The sequence below is a fragment of the Vulpes lagopus genome, chromosome 4 (assembly GCF_018345385.1).
Source record: "Vulpes lagopus strain Blue_001 chromosome 4, ASM1834538v1, whole genome shotgun sequence".
NCBI lineage: Eukaryota > Metazoa > Chordata > Mammalia > Carnivora > Canidae > Vulpes > Vulpes lagopus.
This window is the reverse complement of record NC_054827.1, coordinates 3,548,529-3,575,259: the sequence shown is the minus strand read 5'-3', so window position 1 is coordinate 3,575,259 and position 26,731 is coordinate 3,548,529. Positions and strand designations below refer to the sequence as shown.

Genomic DNA, 26,731 nt, shown 5'->3' with positions numbered 1-26,731 from the left:
GACAGAGCTGAAAGTCCCAAAACAAATTCCTAGAGATATAGACACTAGATTTATAGCAGAGGTGCAGTGCACTACAAAAAGGATGGTATTTTCAGTAGATGGTGCTGGGCCAATTGGAGATCCAGATGAGAAAAATAAGTCTCAATCCCTACCTTACAATGCACATAAAGATCAATTCCTTATAAATCGCAGACCTAAATGTAAAATGTATAAGGATCACATTTCCAAAAGATAACAATGTAAAAACTCTTCTTAACTGTGGGCTAAGCAAAGGTTTCTTACACAGAACACAAAAAGTAATACTTCTAAAAGGAAAGAGTGAAAAAGAAACACAAACACTGGGATATTTGTATTCAACAAATGGCATGTTCCCAATATAATAAATACACCTCACAAATCTATAAGAAAAAAGGTAATAGTATAGTAATTAAAAAAAAACAACAACAACAATGATTATAGGCAGCTGGAGATTCAGAATCAGGGTGGGTTTTTCTAAAATTGAAAAAAGACAAATGGATCATAAAATGGAAACTCTTCAGCAGTCCCGACCTCTTTCTTGTATGGGTCAGTGCTGATCCAAAAGATGTAAGGAAGTAACATTTTGTGGAACAGGGGGGAAAAAAAAATCCTGATTTTGTTGGACTTTTTTTTGCAGGAGCAACAATCCCACCCTGTTGTACACCATTCAACTTTTGGTCACAGGAGGAAATTGTGAACTTGCCAGCAATTTACTCAATGTCTCCCCACCCATCAAATCATCTTGACTCTTACTTAAAACACCAATATACATGGTACATGAAAATAATTATTTGTCTAAGCATTAGTACTACAATGGTATTGACTAGAGCTCCTGAGAGTAATTCAAAATTCTATATTAATGTTGTGTTGAAGGCCATCTTAGTTATCTTGAAGTTGTGGACGTCAGCACCATTATGATCTATCTGGGGCTCATGCTTCCTAACACACTCACCCACGTAATGGCCAACACCATCTGTAATTGAACTAAAATTATTCTCCAAATGGTTAATCCCAGGAGGTAAAGTGATTATAATTAATGAATGCAAGTAATTTAAAGATGACATCCTTCATTGGTACCAGAAGTTAATCCAGGTATCCTGGTAATGTATGTATGTCTGAAATAAAGATTGCTTTAACAGCAAAGAGTTATTTTAGTTGAACAAAATAAAGCTATAGAAGAATGTATGTAGATTACACGTGACATCCATATGTATCTCTGAATTTGCATGTATGGGACTCGTCCATAGCCCCGCTACCACCAAAGGTCAAGGTTGAGCTTCTTCCTCAAACCTCCCCAGCAAAGATCTTTGTCTGTCTCCCTTATATGATTTTCCCTGCTTGGTTCTTACACTATCATGGACACTTGCCTTCTACAGGGAACTCTCAAATATCTCACAAATATTTTCTTTTTAAATGGCTCAAATCTCTATTTCTCGATTTAAATGCTGGTCTTAAAAATAGCTTAAAATAAGCAGATTACCTTAACTGGGAAAAAATTCAATGGCCACATTTTTTAAATACTGTAAACATAATCACGTTAACATACTGCTCAACAGGCGTCCATTGTAAGTAAGTACTTTTTTATTTTTTTTTTATTTTTGTAAGTACTTTTGTCAGTTATATTTCCTGAGGGCGCTGAAGTAATCTGCAGATAATTTTAGTCTTTTAGTGGAAATCGTGTTGTTTTTCTTGCAAGATTGAAAACTTGATTATTACTGAAGAAAATGTCTAATGGTCTTTTTTTGAGTACTGACGCTGAAAGTTACCTTGGAATCAAATGTCAATGTCGATGGGAGAAAAAGAATGTACGTACACACACAGATGAATGGCACACATGCCCTAAATACACATGACACAGAAACACGCAGAACTGATCCTACAGGTAAGTTGTTAGGTGCTACAATTGAAACAGACCAAATCAGGATATTTCGACCCATGCCTGAATTTTAAGGGACTGGTATCTGTCTAATAATGCGATATATCAGTTATATCTCAACGAAGCTAAGAAAACAAAAGAAACTGGTATCTAGATCATCTAGCAGTTAAATTATACCTTGTGAAATACTTGGTTCATTCTGAACTAATCAACATAATATTAGGTATCAGGGACTCACACCGAGTTAATTTAGTATAGATTTCTACCCAACTTAGAGATCCTCAATACCACGGCGTCCAACACAGAGGATTACCAGCAGGCATTTCACTTCTCTCTCAGACGTTTTGGAGTGAGGCAGTGTTTTCAAAATATATTTTCACACAGAATCTCAGTTGGCCAGATAGCAGTCCTGCGACGAGACGGGTATAGATGTAGACATGCAGATGGATGCTGAGAGCCGTCCCAAGTTTCTCAGACATGAAGTACGGCTTTCTGACTTAAGAGACTCATGTTTGTCCCACCAAATCACAGCTGTCTCACTGGAGAGAAGCACGATACGAGAGGCAATCCATCCTATCTATCCCGGAGCACTGATGGAACCACGGTGAATGGCTCGGATCACACAATAAAACAGTGATGAAACAGATACTTAGAAACTCTAACTTCAGTTTTTATTTAAAACAGGTCTATGCCCATTGCAGTGGGGGGAAAAAAAAAAGGATAAAGTAGCATTTAAAACTATATAAATCATGGGCCTGGCCCAGCACGACAGGTCGGAAGGTGAATGGCCCTGAGCCCTTGCCGATGTGTGTCGGTGTTGGATGATCTATTTAAACCTCTAATATCCTTAAAAAAAACAAAACAAAACAAAAAAAAAACTATACTAATCATTGAGAGCCCCATGACTAAAGATGATTGTTACTATCATTACTGGACACCTTTCTAAGCTCGACACAATTTAAAGCAGTCTTGTATTACCTAATGTGTGTGTTTGAGATGACATATTTGCCAGGCCTACAGGATGAGCAAGAGCCAATGAGAACCAGATCCAGGATGGGTCTGGGTGGGTTGGTGAATGCTGATCTTTGTAAGATGACCCCCACCCCTCAAGGAGACCACTGGAAAACCCATGCCCCGTGGAGAGTATAGCTGCTGCGTGTTGCACGCGGATGTGCCCCTGAGTGGGACACACATCCTGGGAGAGGTTGAATTTCTTGTGCTCGGGGACAGTTCCCTGCTTTGGAAATACTCAACCGAGAGCATGGCGCTCTGCCCTGGTCATTTCTGAGATGAAATAATCTCTGTGCTCTGAAGGTGCATCCCCTGCCCCCACTGCCCACCTCGGGGTCTGGACCCCCCCTAATCTCTTACTGTCTAACCTGTGCTCCTAGTGAGCATACACCTTTGATTTCCTAAAAGAATTTTATGAGATGATTCATCTGTGATTCATCCCGGTTTGCTGTATGCATCTGATGAATGAGTGTGTCTAGAAGCAAATGCCTTCCTCGATTCCACAGTCGTTCATTGCTGTTTTCCTCCATTCTGGACCTCATGACCCATTCTTAGAAAGCGATAGAAGTAGTTTTTGCAAAACTCCTGTGCCAAGCACTTGGCGTGTACTATCTCATTTAATTGTTGCACCGCCTTCTGGGTGGGAGCTAGCCTAGCTTCCATTTTGCTCGCTCTTAGATTTATTTAGACAAAGATTTATGATAAGGGAATGCCTCTGCTACGCGAAACCCCATTCTGAGAGCAAACGTTTTCCTATCCGGGGCATTTTGACATTCAGCGATTTCAGTTCGTTGACTCCAGGGAGATACGGTCTGTGTTGTTCAGCATGTGAAGGAAGCCACACAAGGAGAGGGTACTCCACACTGAAATCTACCAAGACGGAAACCAGTCACATGATAAATGATCACCGAGACCACGGAGACATAATCCAGAGATGAGAAGATTTGGGAAATCTATAATCATATTCCAACTACCTGGCCTGGTATCATTTATAAGAGCGAATAAATTTCTATGTAAACACAGAAAATGAGCAGAAGCTATATGAACATCACAGCGAAGTCTCAGGAAAGACAGACAAAAAAAAATAAACAAGTTCATATCCTGTTGCAATAAGCACAGATTACCGCACTGATTTATTTTGAAAATGGTGCAATTTTGGGAAAACTAAACATATTTATTATACCTCCGTTCACTCCCTCTATCCTTTCTGTGAAAACAACAATTTACATTTGTCCCGCTTTACATACATTTCTACGCAAGGGAAATTTTACTTCCGTGAGACCAGATTCTTGATCTCTCTGAAGCTTCTCTGATTTTGACATTTTTTGGAAAGATAATACTGCACACCTGCAGATTTGCTACAAGATTAAAAATCGCCTCTTCCTCTTGATGTAACAAAGTAGTAACTCTGAAGTTAAAAAAAAAAAAAAAGGCCTTCACTTGAGTTCTCATTGTCCCTAATGACTAAAGATTATGACATACTTTGAAGTGGATCCAGCATTTCAAATATCAGGAGCCCTCAAATTTCAATGATGGAAGAGGAAGTTCCCCTGATCAGATAAAGACTTTTTGAAGCAGTAAACAAATCAAATATGCAGTAAACTCTGCATTATCTCCTACAGTTTCATCGATTACTTCAGGGCCTGTATTCTTTGGAAAATGATTAATTGCGCAAGGATCATGACTTAAAATGCCCTTCCTAGGACTTTGATTAAGGTGTTTCGAAATTGAGGTCTTCAGGCATGTTCTAGAAACAGCATGTCCTGAAGGAAGTTTTAAAAGCATTATATTTCTCGGTGCACTGGGAGCAGCTGAATATTGGCTCCTGTAGTTGAGAGCCTTGGGGTGCTTGGTTTAGTTTTAATCCCAAACACTTATGGGAGATTACTCACAACATGAGCAAAGAAAAAAAAAAAAAAGTAGAAAAGCCAGAGGCTCATGAACCTGAGATGGGGCCAAGGAATCAGTTTATCCCTAATGATTCCCCAGCCCATGAACAAGGCCACACAGGTAGCCCTTTGAGTACAAATGAACCATGGATGTCCAATTTCTATTGTTTGTAACAGAAGATGAGATTTTCTCCAGGCTGTGTAAATATAAAGAGTATGATCTTTCTTCATTTTAGTAAAGTTTCTTATCATAAGCCAATGCAGTTTAAGTCTGCTTAATCTATTTCCCTTTCTAGAACATGCCAAGCTTATCCACACCTCGGGGCCTTTGCACAAGCCTATCCGTCTGCCCTGAATGCCCTTCTCCTAGATCTTCCCATATCTGACATCGCTTCATGCAGGTTGAGTGCAGACACTCATCTTGGTCAATGACCTGCTGCATCATTGCTAACTGTCCTTCACCCTGAGGGTACTTGTTGTTGTACCTATGGTTTTGTGAATGTATCCTGTTTACCTGTTTACTCACCTACTACCTGTCTCTGTAACTAATATGTGACCCTTTCCAGAGTGAGGACGCTGCCTGCTTGGCTGATATCCCCATTCCAGAATAGTGTTTGGCACTTGATATGCAATAGTTGAAGTATGTGGGCAAGTTGGGTGTGAGGGGGCAGCAGTGATAACGGTGGCACAGGTTTAATCTATATACACATTCAGCTAGAAAGAGTGTGTGAAAATACAAAGTCACGGTACTAGAGGCAACTTCACCGGTCAACTCCACCCAGGTGTTGGGTTGCCCAGGGCATTCAGGGCTGTCATTTGTATCCTGAAGTGGGGTCCTGTGACCTCAATCCTGTCTAGCAGCTTGGTTTTCAAGAGTGCCTTAGACTAACTCAAATGTCCCCTGCTTCATTTGAAGCTGAATTCCTCCTCTGCAACCCTCCTTGCACATTGGTAGCTCTGCCTTTTTTGTTCTGAACGGGGTCATAATTCAGGGCAAGGCAACGCTGAAGTGACTCAGACCTGGAACTGCAGGGTTATGATGTCGATGTTGTTTCCTTAGCTGCGACACCGGGGGAAGGAAACTTTGCTTAATTCTAGGACTGCCATGATTTCACCAACTGAGACATGGTTGATTACATTAGTGGTAATCAAGGTGGCCAGTGTCTACGCACTCTGAAGAGATGAATTGGAAGAACTGCATGCACGGTGTGGGGGCAAAAGAGCATTGGTCTCTGGGCCAAACAAACAGAAGTGTGACAGATTTCCAGCTTGGACCATTGGGGATTGGAGCAAGTCACCAGGTCAATGTTAGCCTCCGTTTCCAGAAGGGAAGTGAGGGTGACTTTGCAAGGTTCTTGTAGTGATTTCCAGAAGGTGCCTTTGGACCCACTCATGCCTGCTTGGTGCCTTGCCACGATGGTCCCTCAGGGCCCACTACGGTACTTGACATACCAAGATCACAAGTGCCAAATCATTTGACTTTAGAGATTTTGAGTGATGAAGCTGATTATATCACTAAACAAACCCAATAGGCAAAACAAAAAAGCAAACGAAGCCCCGCTCTATTGGCTCTATTGTGGTTCCCAAATCCCACACTGGTGCTCTTTAAATAGATGGCCTTCTGCTTAAAACAGGTTCCTGCCTAAATTTGAGTCTTTTCTTTCAGAAACTTCAAATCTATCTTTCTATACTGCAAGTTATTCTGAAGCCAATTCTACTTTTCTCACAGAAACAAACCATGCTCATCAATTAAGATAATTCTTCCTCTCCATAGCCTGTACAATTAACATTCTTAATTGGATGTCAGATTTTTCTTTATCTTTTAATGGAATTCCCAGTAATGAAACACATCATTACGGATAACTAGGATTGAACTGTTCCCCAAATTTGAAATAATGTTATTTCATACTCCTGCTTTAATACAGGAGAAGTCAAAAGAAGCATAAATCAGGCTCCCAAGGTAATGGTGGTGGATCAATGTAAGGAAATAAGTTTCCCTTAAATAGAGCATTAAAAATCTCAGATGCTAATTGATATAGTTTAATCACGATGCTGTATAATCAATTCAATGTTCCTTGTTAAGAAAGGTGAAATAAAACCACCAGCTGACTCCTTCACTGGATTCTCAGAGTTTCTACCCGTATCTATGGGCCTCCCAACCCCTACATGAATTCTTCCTGTGCAGCTGGGTGATCACTACCCTTCCATTCCCAATTTCTTTCATTTCTGAACAGCAGAGAATGATTTCTAGATCATCAAGAGATATTTTAAAGTTCTAATAGTATAGTCTCTCTTAATGTTGAGTGAGTTTTCTCCAAAGAGAAACCGAAATCTTCAAAAGTCATGCTAAACACTCAACCTACTATATGAAAAATGGAGCCAATGAAAAGTCTCTGGGTGGGAGGAAAGTAAAAGACAACATTAACTGATGAGGTCCTCAGTAGCTGGAGAAGCTTTTCAGATTCAGAGTCTGAAAGCATGACAAATCATGAACAGTTATTTATTATCTGTACCCAAATTAGCAAATAAATTTTAAAAATGAAAAATAAATATGTAATGATTTTCTCTGCTCTTTTAATACAACATAGAATAAGTGGCTGAGATGACAGATAAGTCAGCCTCTTAAGGGTTATATTATAGATTTAATATAAAATAATAGTCTCCAAAAGTTGCACTTAAATTCATTATTATTATTTTTTCTTGAAAAAAGGATTTGCATCTATTTGTCCCTTTGGGTAAATAGACCATGGAGCCCTCTAAGACTCCTGAAATGTTAGGGGTCTCAATTTAATGTCTCTGTTGTTCCAGTTTCTCAAATGTGGAGAAGGCTCTGCTGCCCAGAGTCTTAGTGCCCTCTGGGAGGATCCTGATCACCCACTGGCCCTCAGTGGTCACCTCAGTCATTAGTCCTGTGACAACCTACAGCCAAGGAGCATGAAACAGCAAGATTCTCTCTCTCTGTCTCTTGGTCTCTCCTCGGTCTCTCCTCTCTCATACACACGCATGCTATGAGCCTTCTTCTCCTGCCTCTCGATAAAATGATGTTGAGATTTATATATGGATTTAATGCCTACCTAGATGAAAAATGAAATTTTTGCACAGTGGCTGCACACATGAAACTATGATCTATGTCATCGTTTACAGGGCTGATTTCACATACAATCATGTTTCATCTTTTAGCAGATTTTTGACATTTACAATTGTGTTTTTACTCAGAGTCGTGATTTTTAGTTAGTGAATTTGTGGGGATAAGGATTCTACTATAAACTACTGTTGCAATGGCAGGGAAACATCATGATGCCCACTGTCCCAGATTCAGTGCTCAGCTAGGACTGGGGCGAGTTACCTGTTAAGCACTTCTCATCTGCTAAATGTGTATTTTATGGGTTGGGAAGGTGCATGTCTACTGTGGTAACAACATCAAAGTATGAAGAATTTGTTTCCTTGTATACCTTAGATTGATTTTAGTCAGAAGTGAATCTAGCAGTCTCTTAGTACTCATGCTTAGTCCACCAGAACCGGGAATTATCAATCCCATTACTGTATTATCTATACTGTGACTACCTATTTCCCCTGGCCTAAACCTCTCTTTGGGCTGCAAGTGCTATATCTGGCAATGCATTTGAAAAAAGTGAGTCCTTATTGATGACCCGTCATCATTTTATGTAATCTTTTCATAAAGATGTAAGTACGCTAGATTAGAAGCCATATGAGGGCAGGTATCTTCATCCTAGACTGATGCTCCAGCTCAAGTGCTAAGTACAATGCCCAGCACATATCAGATATTTAGTAGACAGGAGCAGAAAACCCAGGTTACCTGTTGTATTTGGTAAAGGATATTACTACTACCTGCAAGAGGCATTGAATACTCACTACATGGCAAGCACTTTCCATAAGTTGTCTCATCCTCTCAGGGATCTTGATACACAGCCATTGTGATTCCTTTTTTTTTTTTTTTTTTTAACTGATGAGGAAACTAAAGAAGTAAGTGCTTTGTCCAAAGCCACACACATACACAAGCAGAAGAAGAGGGAAGTGAACCAGGCTATTTTATTTCAACACCTGTGCTCATTCCCTTATGCCACAATTTAGAAACCTTATGCTATTTCTCCCTTCTATTTTCTAAAAAGAATGATTCTTACAGACCATACTACAGAAGCAAAGGACAGTTTCTAAATCCTCAGAATACTCTTACTGCTTGCTCTTTGTGAAGAGCCAGGTAATTATGTAAATTGAAAAAGAAACAAAAAAGTGTTTTTGTGTATCCAAGCTGAGGCCTGGATTCTGCTTATTTGTCCCTATTTATAGGTGGGCATTTGAGAAAGCCAAAAGCTATTTCCAGTTACAGTTGTATTCCTTAAATAAGTCCTCTGACCCAAAGCCATTATATGAATTACTGCATAAAAAAAGGTTTAGGGTTCAGGTATATTTTTAGGTGTGGATTTGGGACACTATGTATCGACACATAAGATATATATTGCACAGCTCCAGGGGGTGCTGTTCACACACACCTCCCACCTGATTAGCTGATTGGATATAAGTTTATTGAGAACTTGATTGGCATCAGAATTTCTCATGTCTTAGATGAAATGAGGTTATATCTAAATATGTACCAGGACAGAGACACTGACTACACAGCTGTGGAAAATATCAATGGAAAGAAAAGCTCCATTTATGAATTTGCTGCTATAACTGATCTTTACCTGCATATCTCCGTCTGTTTTTATGGACTTTCAACTTGCTCCTATGCTGTGAGCAAGAGAGCACACAGTCCTGGCATCTGCCCCTTATTTTATCTTGGTTTGGTGATGTTTCTGAACAAATCATGCATGATATTAAAATTCCATGGAGGATTAGGATTCCCAGTACAAGCTACTTTGGCCAAAAAAGAACTACCGTCCTTTCAAAATCTGGGATCTTGATTTGGAAGAATAAGGTCTAGAGTTGACTGTGTGTGTTTTTATTTTACTGATTTCTATTTATTTATTTATTTATTTATTTATTTATTTTCTTTTAATTTTACTGATTTCTGATGAGAAGTTTGAGGGCACAAACGTCACCCCGCCCCACTCCTGTAAACACAGTTTTTCAGTTATACCTAGATTTTAGTCCTTTCTGTTTTATCCTAGATAATATTCCAAGGTTTGATTGATATTGATTGATCGATTAAAATAGGCTCCATGCTCAGTGTGGAACCCAATGTGAGATTGAGCTCACGACCCTGAGATGGAGACCCAAGCTGAGATCAAGAATCAGATACTTAAAAAGATAATAATAAAATTAAATTAAAAAAAAAAAAAAAAAACGAATCAGATACTTAACTGAGTCATGCAAGCACCCTTCTTCCAAGGTTTTAAATTAAAAAATAATAAGACTAAGGGAAAAAAAACAGCTTTTTTCCTAGATAAAGAATATTAACACAAGCGTGGATCTGTTTTGCAGAAACATACTAATTTAATTTTCTTTGCTTTAACTATTTCAATGAGACAGAAGATTATACTCATAACTTCAATATTTGTAACAAGAAGGAATATGGACACAGAGATAAGAGCCCTCTGCAGTGTTAACTGCTCTGAGCTTAGCACAGTAAAGGAAAACATTTAGATCTATTGGAGATGTCTCGAGGAACGAGCCTGTGATGGTAAGTGAATGGCTGAGGCTAAAGTGTGTGTGTTGCTTTCAACCATGATAAAATCCTAATGATGTAAAAACCTCCATAGCATTGGAAGTGTACAGATTTAGCAATGTCATGGAGCTAGCGTGGAGTAGAGAGAAAATGAGTAAGTGATAAAAAGTGTTTAATTACTAAGAATTAGTTGTTGAAGCGAGTGAAGGGAATCAAAAGGTGCCTCTAGTTTTGAGGTAGATGAGTCTTGGGGATGTCAGGTACAGCATGGTGACCACAGCTGAACCTAGGTTTTCCCATGTAGCTTGGTTATAATCATTGGTAGAAAATGAAACTGGAAAATGGAAGTGGATCGGAGAAGAAAGAATGATGTGTAGTGGTTTCTCAACTCGAGTCCTAGTTTGCATTCGCACCGAAGGACTGACGTCTGCTGGTCATCAGCAGCTCGGGCCCCAGCTGCAAAGCAGAGTTCACATGACTAAGAGACTCACAGGGTCCTTACTCGTCCCCCGGGAACATTGGCACCTCCGTGTCTGCCGGGTGTATGATGACATCCGGTCCTTATTATCTCAGACTCTCTAATCCAGCCACTTCTTTTAGGATCAAACGCACATACCTCCCCTCCATCTGGGTAGGTGCATGGTTACGACAGGGTATTCAATTCACTGAACAAAACAGAGATTTTGAGATGAAAGATTCCTCTCTCAGGAAGGCTGCAAGCCAGGGACACAGGCTCTGCTGCAAGTCCCAGGACTGTGAGACCGGAGGGAAGGTTCTCATCCCCTTCTCTGGTTCGGTTGCTGACCTGGATGAGAGGTTGACCCGTAAATATCCCTAAAACCTGAGTTCCCTCCAAGATATACAAGAGCTGCCCAGAATCAGGAGGAGCCTGAACCGTCAACCCTAAAGGGGTTAAACACCATCTCCCAATCTAACTTAACAAGACAGGAGATGAGGAAAGGTAGGGGAAGAGGTGTGATAAATTCTACTCCCATTCCTAAAGAATCCAGAGATTCCATTAATTGGAGTCTTCAAAAGAACCATAAAATCCCTAAGGAGGCTACAGGGGAAATGATCTAGGAAGGTGAACTCAGTCTCCTTTATCCGGAGAGCAGGATCAACTGTAAAAGGCAGTCGGGGGTTTCTTGTAAGTCCAGCTTGTTAACATCAGGAAAGCCCTTTGGACACAAACATAGGAGACTTCCTTTCTGACTTTTCATCGGTTCTGCTTTGGGGGCAAATGGGTGTTGTCGCTGAAGTGGGACCAGCAGGGCCATTCCCCGCAGCTCATGGGACAGAATGAGCGTGCCCACCCGGCCAGGACCAGAGCCTCCCCAGACGGAGCCACAGGGCAGCTCCTGCGTCAGCGACTGGCTCATGAGACTCTGAGCTCCTTGTCTCTTCCCTCGCCACCGGTTCAGGCCATTTAGTAAAACTTTCCTAGGTCGACTATGTCGTGATAACACCAGGCGCTGGTTTAAGAGGTTAATAAGTAAATGGCTTCTCTTATCTACGAAAATCTGACAAGGGTAAAGGATAATTTGATCCACGGACCACCAAGCACCTGATGAAAGGTGACCATCACTAATGCACAACTAAATTAAAAGTTCCATTTTAAGCAGGCTATTAAGTAGATTGACGGTTATTTTTCATGCAGCAGCAAAAACACATAGAATGCACCATCCTTTTCCTATCACTTGAAAATTTCATTATTGTGATTTAATTCACAATAGCAACTTGTCTGCTTCTGTACGGTTGCAGATAATGTTATTTCCCTCTCTTAGGCAGATTTGGAAATCTGAAATGAAGCAAGGACTTACAGGCAACAGATATTCTAAAATAGATTTTAGAAACCCCTGATCATGATTGTTTCTATTTGTTTCAAAATAGAAACTTTTCTTTGTGATTTATGACATGCATTAAAATAGTCCTAGATAACAGCTCAGTGCTGTCAAGTCAACTGCAGGGGTTCCTGATCTCAATAAGATTCTTGGGTAGCTCAGTTGCCCCAGGCTGAAAATAATCATGACACAAATGGCAAGAAGGAAACATCAAAGGGGAAATCTATTTTCAAACACATTTTTCTGGAACTCCAACTCATGCTAAGTATCATTTTGAATTTGAATTGAGGCATTTGCAAACAACTGGTCTTTATCAAGTGTCATGCTTTTAGGATGCTGAAGAAGACTTACATTTGTCATGTTGTTATTCATGAAAAAAATATCTCAATAGCCACTTTTCTCCAAAATATGTCATTAAGGACATTTTAGGATTGAGTTGGGTTCATTTACTCATGATCAGGGTTTTGATACCCAAGTATTAAGGTCTGCTTTGTACATGAATTGACTACAGTCCTCTTAGTTTGAAAATAGCCTCTTTTAAGTCCCATAACAAGCCTCAGAATCACTTTTGTCTTCCTTTGCAATCTGGAGCCAATTTAACACTACATTTGTTTGGTGTATTTTCTCTTTGTCTATTGCATTGTCTGTCTGTTGTTCCATTTTTAAACTATTATTCTGGGATGGCCTGGATGTAGCACTCGCAATGTATGTAAAATCTTTCTCCAGAATGCAGTTCAGACAGTAACTCAGGCAGATCGCAAGTAAATAGAGATGTCAATAGGAAGGATGCAAGTGGTTGTAAAATACGCTTTCCTTCCATGTGGAGGTAACCTCATGAGGATAACATATCTGGTCTCCCTCTGCCCATCCCTTTCACACTAATTCAGGAGAGGTAGAGTAAATGATTTGCTTTCTGAGTCTGAAAAGGAAATGTTGAAATTTGGAACAGGATTCCTTCCTCTCTCCCACTGTTAGGCAGCGTGCAGTCTTATGTGTCTTTCTAGAGACAGGGTTTGTACTCACAAATATGTGGACGGGTTTAATGGGTGGAATTCAATGGGGGAAAGAGAGAAAGGATGATGATTTAATGCAAAAGATTCATATTGGGAACACCAAATGCCTGTAAATATCAAGTAAAGAGTCTAACATTAGTTTAATTTGTAATAAGTCTTCCTGATGTTTGCTGGTTCCCCTCAGCCTCTCATTTTTGCCTTATTTCTCAATTTATTCATAACTTAGGTAGCGAAGAAAGCTATTTATTGGGCCCCTTCTGCATATCGAGACAGACAACTTTGGAAAGTAGACTTTGATTGGCCAAACTGGAACTGCCTCTCTAGAACAACACATAACTAACAATCACTTAAAATCGAGGATAATCAAGCACTTGACGCAGAGACATACCTTCCATCTCCTGTAATTTTGTCTAAACCTTCATGCAGTTTGTACATCAGAGGAGACAAATAGCTTCTTTTCTATTAATAATCCTAAGGACTTTGTCTAACCAAGACTCAGTTTTGATTCTTTTGATTTTATCAAAATGTCTATTATTAAATAACAACAACTACCTTTTCCATAACCTTGTTTCGCTTTCTCTTGAAATTTCCTTCTTTGTAATTACAATGGAATTATTAATTTTCTGGTTTATTTCAGTTTCCATTCCACCTCCTGTCTCCAATCCATCCTCTGAGGTTTTGAAAGTGGCCTCCAGGAAAGAGGGTAATGCAAAATGATGGAAAGCGAATGTTAACAAAAATAATTATCTATCTAGATTCTATATAGAATGGAAATGTGACTATAGACATGAATCTTAGCTTATTTTTATATTTAACTGAAGTAAAATCTTTGGTCATCAGAATTTTAAAAAGAAATACAAATTAAAATATTTGTCAACTAATATTTTACAAAGAAATAAAAAGTTGAATTAATCAAATTGTTTGCTAAGCAGCTTCTAGGTACATAAATCTGTTGTATTTGCTGTAGAAAATATGATATGTAATCACCTTAACAATTTAGTTGAAATGTCAAAGTAACATGAAATCTAAGTGGGGCACAAAGAGATATTAAATGGGAATATCATTTTAATACGAAAAGCACAATGGCTGCTGCTGCTTATAGTAAAATTAAAAGTGATGTATAAAAATAAATTATTGAAAGACCATCAATAATAAAATATGAAGTAGAGTTTAGCTAATTCATCTAACAGGAGTGTGGAAAAAAGTGCTTTCCATCATTCATCAAATATACATGCTCCATAAGCTGCTCCCATGTTCTAGTCCCTTTTCTTTCTCTCTTTTTAAATTGTATTTATTCATGAGAGACACAGAGAGAGAGGCAGACATAGGCAGAGGGAGAAGCAGGCTCCCTGTGGGGAGCTCAATGTGAGACTTGATCCCCAGACTGGAGATCATGCCCTGAGCCAAAGGCTCAACTGCTGAGCCACCCACACAACTCTGGTCCCTTGGATTCTAAGAGGAAAGACAAAGATCCATGCCCTCTGGCACTCTGCATTTCAGTGAAAAGTTAGACAATAAACAATGATTATGGTAAGTTCATAAATTACATGCTGTGTTAGGAGATGAGAAGTATTATGGAAGAAAAATATACGATGGAGTAAGAAGGAAAGGGGGTTGCCAGTGGGGGTGAGATTTAAATTAGGTTCCAAAGGGATGACCTTGAGCAAAGAAGAAAGTGAAGGAGAAGTTCAGGAAACAGAGGGAGGCCAAAGTCAGGCTACCCCAAGATGGGACACAATGGCATGCAGATTATTCTGAGCTGAAAATAATCAAGACAAAGACTCAGGAAAAAATTCTGAACTTTCCCCACAACTGCCTAAAAAGAATTTAGAAGAAGACCTGTACCTGGAAGAGAGCTATTCACATAGATTCCTTTTTACCTAAGAAACTTATCTGCATAACAGAGCAACATCTGTTTTCAAACAACTCCTCTCACTCTCCCACTAATGTCCTTCCTCTACTTTCTATCTCCATATCCCTACCCTTCTCTTTAATTCAAGATGGCATATATACCTAGTTTTGCCTGATTGTCTTTGGAATCTCATGTCTGTGTGGATTCCCCAGATGTATGAATTGAATTTTGATTTTTTTCCTATGAATCTGTCTCACGAAAATTTAATTCTTAGTCCAGCTAGAAGAATCTTGAACAGAAAAAATTTCCTCCTTCTCAACAGTGGTCAGGGAGCTGAGCGAATGGAAGTGTAGGAGGAAGTAAAGTCTAAGAGGTAACCTTGGGGGTGGAAAAGGTAAGATCAGGCATGATTGTATAAAACTATCATTATTTTGGATTCTAATTTGAATGACACAGGGAGACTTTGAACAGACTCTTCAAGTAAGATACATTCAATATACATACAAGATAGATGCAATATTGTATGTATCCAATCTACATACAAGATTGGATGTAAATTTTAAAGGACTTGACCTTAACTGATGAGTATATTTACTGACTATCTAATTAAAAATCCATTTCCCTAGTATTTTTTTTTCTTTTTAAGATTTTTATTATTTTTATTCATGAGAGACACAGAAAGAAAGAGAGGCAGAGACAGAGGCAGAGGGAGAAGCAGGCTCCATGAGGGAAGCCTGACATGAGACTTGATCCCAGGTCTCCAGGACACACCCTGGGCTGAAGGTGGCGCTAAACCGCTGAGCCACTAGGGTGGCTCACCATTTCCCTAGTATTCTGATAACTTTGAGTTTGTTTGATTTTCAGTGCCACATTCAACTTGCAAATATAGTTATTGTAAATAGAGAATTAGTTAAATTTATTATAGAACAGATCAACAATGGTATTTAATAACTTCAGTTTTAAAGTATACTGAGATAGTCCATAATCACTGAATACATTAAGTAAATAATAATAATAATAATAATAATATTATTATTATTATTTTGTTTATCTTACTCTGTGGGGGTATTTACTTGAAGGACTGACATAAAGGGCTTTGTCATTATTTTGCCTAACATCTAAATCAAGCCAGAAAATAGTGAGCATTCCTCAAGAACATTTTAAGGCAAGTGAACAACCAAAGCCACCTAGGGCAAAATATTACAATTGACATAAACAGTGAAGCACCAAAAATCTGGGAAGAAAATCTGGAGTGAATTTCTGTGGGAAATTAGAACATTCCAAAGCACCATGTGTAGTAGGAAATTGAGAGAATCACATACATGCTTAAGGTGGGCTCAATTCTCAGAAAAGACCAGAGAATTCCTAATCTTTCACATCTCCTTGATTGCTGGATTCAGTGCAAGCAAAAATAAAAAGCTAAGAGCAAAAGGGCATAAGTACTATCTGTAAAATGTTAGGGAAAAACAAACAAACTTGACACAAATTATCTGTTTCCAGCAAAACTTTCTTTGGGAAATGTAAAAATGTAGACAATCATGAATAAACAGAATCTGAGAGAGTTGTTAGCACACCTGCCCTACAAGAAATGACAATGGGGGGCCTTCAGGCTGGATAAAAAGGAGACAGTAACTCAAAGTTGTACAATGTAATAAATAATTCCAGCAAAGGCAAATAGTAAATATTACAGTCACCAACATTCTATTTTTGTCTAACTTCTTTCTTTTTCTACATAATTTAAAAGACAAATTCATAAATAATAACTATAAATCTATGTCAACAGTCACACAATGTGTAAAGATATAATTTGTAACAATATTAACATCAAGTGAGAATTCCAAGATGCATAAAAGCAGAATATTTTACACTATTGAAGCTAAGTTAGTATGAATTCAAACTGGATAATTTTAGTGTTTGTAACCTCTGTAGTTATCCCCAAGGAAATTACTGAAAAATATACACAGAAGAAAATGAGAGAGAATAAATAAAACGGAACTCTACAAAGAAAGAGCAGAGGTAGAAGAAATAAGGAACAAAAGAGTTTAAGACATTTAGAAAACAAATAGCAATTGTTGAAAGGGATTCCGCCCTTATTAGTGATCATTGTATTTGTAAATGGATTAAAGTTTGCACTCAAAAATGCAGAGATTGAAAAATAGATTAAAAAATATATGAGTCACTTATATGCTGTCTATATGATGCTCACTTTATATCCGAAAACACAACTAAGTTCATACTAAAAAAAAAAAAAAAAAAAAAGAAAAAGAAAAAAGAAACGCCATGCAAATAGTAGCCAGAGAACTTTGCTGGCTATATTAGTGTCAGAAATAAATAGCCTTTAAGCCAAAAAACATTAGTAAAGGAAAAATGACCTTTATAATGATAAAGTATTAATTCATCAAGACAGTATAGTAAGTGTAAGCATATGTGCACCAAACTACAGAGCCATAATATTTATGAAGCAAATACCAATATTAAAGACAAAAGGCCAGTTATACAATAATATTAGTAGACTACAATACTCCCTTTCAATAATGGATAGACTATCTAGAAGGAAGATCAGTAAGGAAATTGAGGACTTGAACAAAACTATAAATCAACAGACATAATTGACATACATAGATCATGCCATTCGCTAACAGCAGAAAACACTTCTTGTCAAGTGCAAAAGGAACTTCATCCAGGATAAGCAATATATTTGACGACAAACAAATCTATATAAATTTAAAAGATTTAAATAATACAAGATATATTTTGCCATCATCATGAAAATAAGCTGGAAATTAATGAGAGCAGGAAAATTCACAAATATGTGCAAATAAAATCACCAATTTAAAAACGTATTTACAAGCAATGGATCACATATAAAGGGAAATTTTTAAATACATAGGTATGAATAAAAACAACTCCACAACACATCAAAATATATCAGGTATTGACAGCAGTGCTCATTAGGAAATGTATAACTATAAACACATAGCTTAAAAAAAGAAGAAAGGCTTCAAACCAATAACCTACCTACACATTAAGGAAGTTGAAAAAGAACAAAAGGAAAATCAACTCAAAAATAGCAAGTAAAATGAAATAATACACAGATTAGATAAACAAAAAAAATAACAGAAAAATAAGAGAATCAATAAAACCGAGTTGGTTCCTTGAAAAGATAAGAAGAACTGACAATTTTTAGGGAGATTAAGAAAAAAATGGACAAAACACATATAACTAAAGTCACACATAACTAAAATCATAGAAATAAAAAGATTACTTCTACAAATACTTTTATCTCACCAAATTATATACCCTGGAAGAAATGAACAAATTCCTAGAAACATACATTCAGCAAAATTGAATAAAGAAGATACATGAAAATCTCAACAGATCTGTAATAAGTGATTCAAAGAGTATTCAAAAACCTCCCCCTCCCAAAAAAAAAACCCTCCCCCTAAAGAAAACTCTGGTACCAGATGCCTTCACTGATTAATTTTCCCAAACATTTAGAGTTAACTGCAAGTTAACTTTAAATTCTTCTCATATTCTTTCAAAAATAGAAAAAGGAAGGAGCATTTGATTCTTTCTATAAGGTCAGCATTATGCTAGCACCAACAACAAAAAAGAGAAAACCAGAGATCATTATCACAACTTTGTGGAAAAAAAAAATGGGAAGAAATCTTCAGAATCTACAGTGAGGCAAAGAGTTCTGAGACTTGACAAGAAAGTCACACTCCATGAAAAGAAGAAATGGTAAATTGTACTTCATCAAATTAAAAATGTCTGCTCTCTGAGTGATCCTGCTGACAGGATAAAAAGACAAACCGCAAGCTGGCAGAAAGTGTTTTCAAAATGCACATCTGACCAAAGGGTCGTATCTAGAATGTATAAGGAGCTCTTAAAGCTCATGTAGGAAGAACAATCCAAGTGGCAAAAGGCAAAAGGAAGAGACAGACATTTCACTGAAGAAGATGTACAGGTGGCAAAGAAGTGTAAGGAAAGAAGTTCAACCTCATTAGCCATCAGAGAAATGTGAAGTCACTGCACCCTTAGCAGATTGAAAACAAAACAAAACAAAAAACAAAAACCAAACTCATGATAATATCCACTGCTGGTTAGCTTTGTGGGGAAATGGATCACTCAAATGTTGCCGGCCGGAGGGACGTTGGGTGGCTCAGTAGGTCGAGTACCCAACCCTTGGTTTTGGCTTAGGTTCTGATCTCACAGCCTGAGACGGAGCCTTGTGTTGGCTCTGTGTTCAGCAAGGAGTCTGCTTCGGATTCCCTTTCCCTTTCCCCCATACTTGCATTCTCTTTCTCTCTCTCTCTCTCTCAAATATGTTAATCAATAAATAAAATATTTAAAAAAAATGTTGCTAGCAGAATATAAAATGGTACAGCCACTCTGGAAAACAATTAGGGCACCTGGGAGGCTTGGTCAATGAACCATCAAGTCACAACCTCAGGGTCCTGGGATGGAACCCCACATCAGGCTCCCTGCTCATCGAGGAGTCTGCTTCTCCCTCTGATCTTCCCCCCTGCTCAAGGTCTCTCTATTACTCTGCTGTCTCTCTCTAATAAATAAATAAAATATTTAAAAAAAAAGATAGAAAGAAAATAGTTCACAGCTTTTGTACCTGCAGCTGCTGTACAACCTAGGACTTGCTGTACTGGCATTAGTCCTAGAGATAGAAAGACAGGTTCATTGTAAATAACGTTGCAGTAAACATAGGGGTACGTGAAGCAACCCAACTGCCCATGGGTGGATGGATGGATAAATATGTGGGCTGGGGTTGTATGTATATACATGTGTACACACGTGTGCAGACAGACACATCGCAGGATTACACAGCCAGAAGGCAGATAAGATCTCGCCATTGTCAACAACTTGGATGGACCTACAGGATATTAGCCAAGTGAAATAAGTCAGAGAAAGACAAATAACATATGATTTCACTTATATGAGGACTCCAAAAATAGACAGCTGAATCAGACCTATAAATACATAGAACAAATGGATGGTTGACAGAGGGGAGGGGGTGGGGGGTGTCAGCAAGATGGGCGAAGGGGAGTGGGAGAGAAAGGCCTCCAGTTATGGAAGGACTAAGACCTAGAAATAAAAGATATAGCATGGGGAATGTAGTCAATGGCTCCATAAACAGAAGTTTTCAATAAAAAGGTAAATGCGTACAAACATGTCCATGCAAAACACTGCTCATGAATGTTTCTGGCAGCTTCATTGGGAAGAGACAAAAGCTGAAACCTCCCAGAGGCTCTTCCAAGGGGAAACGGCTAAATACATTTCGGGGCATCCATCACATGGAGCCCCACTCAGCAACAGAAAGGAACAGCCTACCTACTGGCTCATAGGTGTGATGACGCGCATGATCTCAGAAATATGAACTTGTACAAAGGCAGGGTAGATTAAAGAACGTGAGCGGAGGGTGCTGCTCGCTCAGCAGGAGGCCCGCACAGAATTCCTACGGAAGAAGGCCAGGCACCAGCACTCGCTACCTGAGCTCCAAGCAGCAGAGGCGGGAGCCCCCAGTTCTGGCCCTGTGGACCTATTTCGGGAGCTGCTGGAGGAAGGGAAAGGGGCGACCAGAGGCAATAGAGAGTATGAGGAAGAAAAGCGACAGGAGAAAGAGAGGCAGGAGAAAGCTCTGGGCATCCTGACCTACTTGGGCCAGAGCGCAGCAGAAGCCCAGACTCAGCCGCCTTGGTACCAGCTACCCCCACGGCAAGTGGCCCCCCAGCTCGGCCCAGGTCCAGATGAAAAGATCAAGAACCGCCTGGACCCTCTACAGGAGATACAGAAGCACTTGAGGAGGAAGAGACGGCACAGTGGGGACAATGGTGGCCATGGCAGGAAGGGGAAGGAGAGGCCTGAGAAGCAGCGGCCTGAAGTACCCCCATCCCTGGACCAGCTTCGAGCTGAACGTCTTCGGCGGGAAACAACATAACGGGCTCGGGCAGAGGCCCTGCTGGCACGAGTCTGGAGCACAACCCCCCAGGAGGAGCAGCCTGAGGAGGAGACAGATGAACGGCGGAGGCGGTACAACTCCCAGTTCAATCCCCAGTGGGCCCGGCGCCCCACCAGCAAGACCCCAGCGCTCACTGACTCCTGGGGGGAGAGGAGAGGCCGCAGCTGCCAGCCGTCATATAAAACTATTTATTCATAAATATTTTCCAAAATGAAAAAAAAAAATGGGATGCGGCCACAAAACAGGACTGATGTGACTTAAGAAGGAAATGAGGGCCCAAGCACACACATGGCCGCCCTAAGGGAGGAGGAGATTGTGATGGGTGCTTCTGGGGAGCTGGATATGTTCTATGTCCTGTTCCTCGATCTTGGTGCCAGCTGCTGTAGGTGTTCATTTTATGGGTATTTGTTCAATTGTAAACCCCGGGTTTACATGGAAGTAGGGTCAGGACAAACATGAGAGGAGCCAGAACGTGATCTCTCTGGTGATGGGCACGCTCTCTAGGTTGCCCAAGTCAGTACCCCGGCCTTTCAAAGATGTTACCTCTGGGGAAACTGAGTAAAGGACACAGGGCATCGTTCTATGTGAATTTCTATAATCATGTGTGAATCTAAAATTATATGAAAATAAAACCTTTCATTAGGAAAGAGAATCCAGACTGAGACATATTCCATTCTTGTAAGAACATTAAATTCTCGATAACGCAAGGTCCGAAAGAGGTGTTAAAATTGTGATTGTTGGTAACGGGTAACCTAAGTTGTCTAAATCCCCTGTCGGCCTGGCGATAGGAACGTGTGGATACATTCACAGTGGATATCTTCTAATACGATTATATTAACCAACAGAATTTCTACGTGGCTGTACTAACCCAGAGTGATATTACGATCTAATCGGCATTATTTTGCTCTGTCGGGAAAGCTCGCGGTGGGTGAACAAACGCATCACCCACCTACACGGGTCAAGTGCATAAATGTGTTTACGCTGTATGTTAAATAGAAAAATCTGGAGGCTGGGGAAACGCTACACACAAATGAAACTTCCTGACTTCGGATGTATTGTGACGCCGATGGGCAAATTGCAAAGGACATAGAATCCCTCAAACAAATCCACAAACGGTTTCTAATAACTTGGCATGCTTTCAACGTTCCACTGGAATGATGTTTTGATGATTAATAACAAATTTAATAAACATTTCTCCTTTGTAGACAAATAAGGGGGTCTCCAAAAATAACCGAGCACTGCATTGCTCAGAGGAAACGAGAAGAGGCACAGGGGACAATCTTTAGGAACACGCATTGTTCCTGAAATTGCTGAGGAAAAGGATGCGGTTTTACAGAAAAGACCACACTGACACACTTTTGTCTTCATAACGCCAATTCTTTATTTTTCTCAGGCGAACTACTTGGTTTCTGTAGCCCGGTGCCTTCCCATGGTGAAAAGCCCATCTGTGTTTTTCATGCACTTTTGCTGGTCTCCCAGTAAATGCTAATGGAAGGATGGTATTCATGTGCCCAGCAACGTCCGCCTGGACCACTCCTGTTTCTCACATCGTGTTCTTCAGAAATATGAAATCCCCGTCCACAGTCACTTGTGTGTGTGTGTGTGTGTGTGTGTGTGTGTGTGTGTGTTCTATTTTCGGGGACATTTCTACCTTGCCTTAGACTTTATGCAATTACTCTTCACATACACCTTCACTTCGTGATTCCCAGGGAGCCCGGGCACTTTCCCACTGGGGATGCAGGCTCGTGGAACAGACGAGCTCCCCCATCTATTAGACCCTGGGGCAGGACACCTGTTAGGGCGTGGAAACACAGGTCCCAGTGTTTTTACTCCAAAGTGAGCTGGCCAGAAGCAGACACAGAAGTGACACAAAAATGAGGTGACTCTTAAGGAGTCTTATACAATATTTTTTCCTGTTCCATGTTGAGACTTTTTTTTTTTTTTAAAGAATTATCTCTGCTTCAGCACAGAATCCACTGAAAACCAGCTTCATATGGATAAGGAAGCCAACCGCTCAGCCTGGCTTGAAGCGCATGATGAAGTGGGCTGCTGACTATATGGAGACACATGGCAATTTTTTTTTTTTCTTTCCAGCTGTAGATACCAGGTGTCTACACTTCAAGGGTCAACCTCAAGGATTCACGTTCCTCTTGGTGATGTGAGCCTTCATTTCACGTTGCCAGCCTTGCCTTGTTTTTGTGTCTCACATTCTACGATCTCTTTTTACAAGATAACAGAACGTTAGAGCGAGGAGGGACTCCCAATCCCCTGGATGAAGCCCTTTATTTATTGGCTGGTTTCTGTCACGGAGGAGGTTCTATCAACATTTTTTATGTTAAGCAGGCAATGATATCACCTTGTGGGTTCGTTTATTTATTTATTTATTTATTTATAGATTTTATTTATTTATTCATGAGAGACACCGAGACAGAGGGGCAGAGACACAGGCAGAGGGAGAAGCAGGCTCCATGCAGGGAGCCCGACGTGGGACTCGATCCCGGGTCTCCAGGATCACGCCCTGGGCCGAAGGCAGCACTAAACCACTGAGCCACCCAGGGATCCCCACATTGTGGGTTTAATATGTTTTTCCCCAATGCCTAATAACGTCCAATGCTTTTCTCGTGCATTTTATCATCTGCATATTCTTTCCAGTGCGACAGCTTTTCATGTGTTTCGCCAGAGTCTACTGCGTGGATTGTAGAGCTGAGGAGCGCCTTTGTGTCAAAGGTAACGGAGCTCGAAGATCTAGCATCTACAGGGACGTTTCCTTTCGCGGAGGGAAGTGAGTGTCCCCGCAGCACTGGGCTGAAGGCTGCAGGCCTGGTGGCCTCCAGGATCCTGAGGCAGGCACTGCAGAGCCTCAGGGAAACGGGCTGGGGCTCCATCTGCCATGAGCACCCACCAGCGATTCCTCCCTGGCTCTCAGGCCAGATCAGCTGCTCCCGCAAAGCCCCAGGGCCTGGGGAAGCAACCTCTGCTGATGCTTCTAGCAAACCAGGGTGCTGGCTCAGTGACGTCAGGAATTCCCGGGGTCCTGGACGGTGTCTCATAGACATCACATATGCGACTGGGACACAAAGAGACGTACTCTTGCTACTTGGGAGGCATTTACATTTTTGCTTTATCTTGGGGACACTTAAGAAATATTATAATATCTTTTGTCCAGTGTTGTCCCCTCGGTGCCTCTGTTGGGGTCCCCGGCTCTCCCTGTTGAGCAACACCTCTATTTACAGCCTCCCGGGGCTCCTGCCTTCCCCCCACACTCAGGCCCAGCTTCCTCTCACATCACTTTTATGGCAGCCTCCTCTTCAAATGCATCTGTCGTTCCTAAAATTGTGTTTGCTTTATTTCGTATATATTTATTTCTCAGACCACACACCTTCCTTTCTGTCTCTTTTATGAGGGCAGCTCACTTGATACTCAGAAAGCATCATGGTCTAAACTATATATCCTCATGGAAATGGTCGACCCTTGATTCAAGCTCTGAACATCTTAGGGTATGAAGCCGTCAGCTTTTGTTGTTGGTGTTGTTGTTGTTAATAACTTGAGCATTTCTGTTTATTTTTTAAGACTATCTTTATGTGATTTTTATCCAACTTCTTGGGGTTGGAGGTGGGGGAGCGCTGCAGCGTTGATCCAGAAGGAGAATGATTCCCATAAAAATATTTAGAAGGACATCCAAGGAGAGTGGTATGTACTAAAAGCCAAATCACATAACCTCACCCGGCTCCTGTGGCTTCCAGATGCGACGGGGACGACAGGCCAGGTGTCCCATGCTCCGTCCTCGGTGGAGTCGTGCATTGAATTCTTTATAAATTTTGGGGCCGCTTAGCAGAAAATGCAGTACAATCTGCAAAGTGTTCACTGTGTGTGGATAAACTTAGCCTTTGGGATCTTTTCTAAAGGAAGTCATCTGCCACCAGGGAAATGGGCCTGGGGCAGGGGGGCATCCACATCACCGAAAATCACATGGGCATCTTTCTGAGGGTAGGTTTAAAGATGTGGTTTTTCCTGCTACCCTCACAGGAATTTGCCCCAACTAGAGTCCTGTCCCTCTAACTCTGCTGTGTCTTGCTATGTGCTGAGCATGTCCGCTGATTTAGAACAGTAGTGGCCTCGCCCCCACTGCTCTGACGCCCTTTATGTCGACTGGCACACTTTCTCCTATTCATGACCTTGTCAAGGCAGTAGCTCCTAATGAAACACTCTTTCCCTAATCAATCAAGTAGGAGGCAAGGAAAGTGTGTCTGGGATAGTTAAGAAGCAAATGTGGGGGCGCAAGGCTGGCTCAGTCCATAGAGCATGCAATTCTTGATCTCAGGGTCATGAGTTCAAGCCCCAGGTTGGGCATAGAGGTCACTTAAAAAAATAATAAAACAGGGCAGCCCCGGTGGTGCAGTGGTTTAGCGCCGCCGGCAGCCCAGAGTGTGATCTTGGAGACCCGGGATCGAGTCCCACATCGGGCTCCCTGCATGGAGCTGCTTCTCCCTCTGCCTGTGTCTCTGCCTCTCTCTCTCTCTGTGTGTCTCTCATGAATAAATAAATAAAATCTTAAAAAAAAAATAAAACAACATTTTTTTTTTTTTTAAAGAAGTGGGACACCTGGGTGGCTCAGTGGTTTAGCACCTGCCTTCAGCTCAGGGCATGATCCCGAGGTCCTGGGATTGAGCCCCACATGGGGCCACAGCATGGAACCTGTTTCTCCCTCTACTGTGTCTCTGCCTCTCTCTCTGTGACTCATAAATATATAGGTAACATCTTTAAAAAATAATAAAAAAAAAATAAAAAAGAAACAAATATGCTAAGTTTGGGTTGCCATAGCAAAATACCATCGATTAGGTGGCTTAAATAATAGATATCTCTCAAAGTTCTGGAGGCTGGGAAATCCACGGTCAAGGTAAGAGCCAACCTGGTTCCCTGGTCAGGGCCGGCTTCCTGGATTGCTGGCAGCACCTTGTTACGGTGCCTCACATGACAGACGGCAAAGGCAGGGAGGAGCTCTGATGTCTCCTCTTAGGAGAGCACTAAATCCATCATAAGGGCCCACCTTGAGGACCTCATTTAGACCCAATTAGCTCTGGAAGGCCCCACCCCCTAGTAGTATTCCATATGGGCTACGGCTTCAACATCTGAATGTGGTGGGAGCAGCACAGTCCTGGGAGGAGCTACCTTATGATATTCTAAGTATCTGCACATAAAGGTAATAGTATAATTAAAAAAAAAATAAAACTGATAACTTTGGAAGTCATATGTTTTATATATTTGTCCACACCCTTATGATGGGAAATGAGGCATATCCTTGTTCTAGCAGTTTCCTATGACTTGAGTTTTGACATATCGATATGCAAATGCCGTCTGCATCATGCACAAGCCTATCCAACTACTAGTATGAACCTATGTACAGAAAACACTGTGACACATGTAGACAGGACTCAGGACTCTCCAAACATCCTGAATACAACTGGAGTCAACTGGTTGAAGAACAACAGAGACGAACACTTGAAATACAAAGAAACACATACTTTGTTTCATGGGCTCACAAGCAGCCCACTTTCAGGTGTGTGTAAGGATGCGTTTGTATGGCGGTGGGGGGTAGATTTTAATGAAAAGATAGCTCTATTCATTGCATCGAGT

General features: G+C 40.6%; 1 protein-coding gene and 1 pseudogene across 1 annotated transcript in view; one reads left to right on the top strand and one right to left on the bottom strand.

The window, feature by feature from the left end:
• CSMD1 (CUB and Sushi multiple domains 1) overlaps positions 1 to 26,731 on the bottom strand; it is a 1,877,909-nt gene that overhangs the window by 1,539,773 nt on the left and 311,405 nt on the right. The gene's annotated exons all lie outside the window — the stretch shown is intronic.
• Positions 14,796 to 21,321, top strand: LOC121489115 (annotated as a pseudogene).